The 269-nt window shown below is 43.9% G+C and overlaps 1 protein-coding gene across 2 annotated transcripts in view; it reads right to left on the bottom strand.

The window, feature by feature from the left end:
- The window catches only part of LOC117945925 (C-type lectin domain family 12 member B-like), a 49,452-nt gene that overhangs the window by 13,856 nt on the left and 35,327 nt on the right, over window positions 1-269 (bottom strand). The gene's annotated exons all lie outside the window — the stretch shown is intronic.

Genomic DNA, 269 nt, shown 5'->3' on the forward strand with positions numbered 1-269 from the left:
TGGACTTCTGCTTCGAGGGTGTGATGGTCGTTTTCTAAATCAGGGTAAATAACCTTATTGTTGTGAAGGGGAAGTGAATTGCACGCACAGTGTCTGTGTTGGTACGACCACAGGGGGAACAAAGTCAATCAGTCAGTTGACCTCTGGAAGTGCAAAGCAGGTGCCGGTGCTCTGTTGCATCGGCACATCATTAGGACATTTCAGATTTCTACAGTGAAAAACTAAACTCGGAGATGTTGCTGGTACAACAACAAAACTTATTGTTATTT

The sequence above is a fragment of the Etheostoma cragini genome, chromosome 6 (genome assembly GCF_013103735.1).
Source record: "Etheostoma cragini isolate CJK2018 chromosome 6, CSU_Ecrag_1.0, whole genome shotgun sequence".
NCBI classification, from domain to species: Eukaryota; Metazoa; Chordata; class Actinopteri; order Perciformes; family Percidae; genus Etheostoma; species Etheostoma cragini.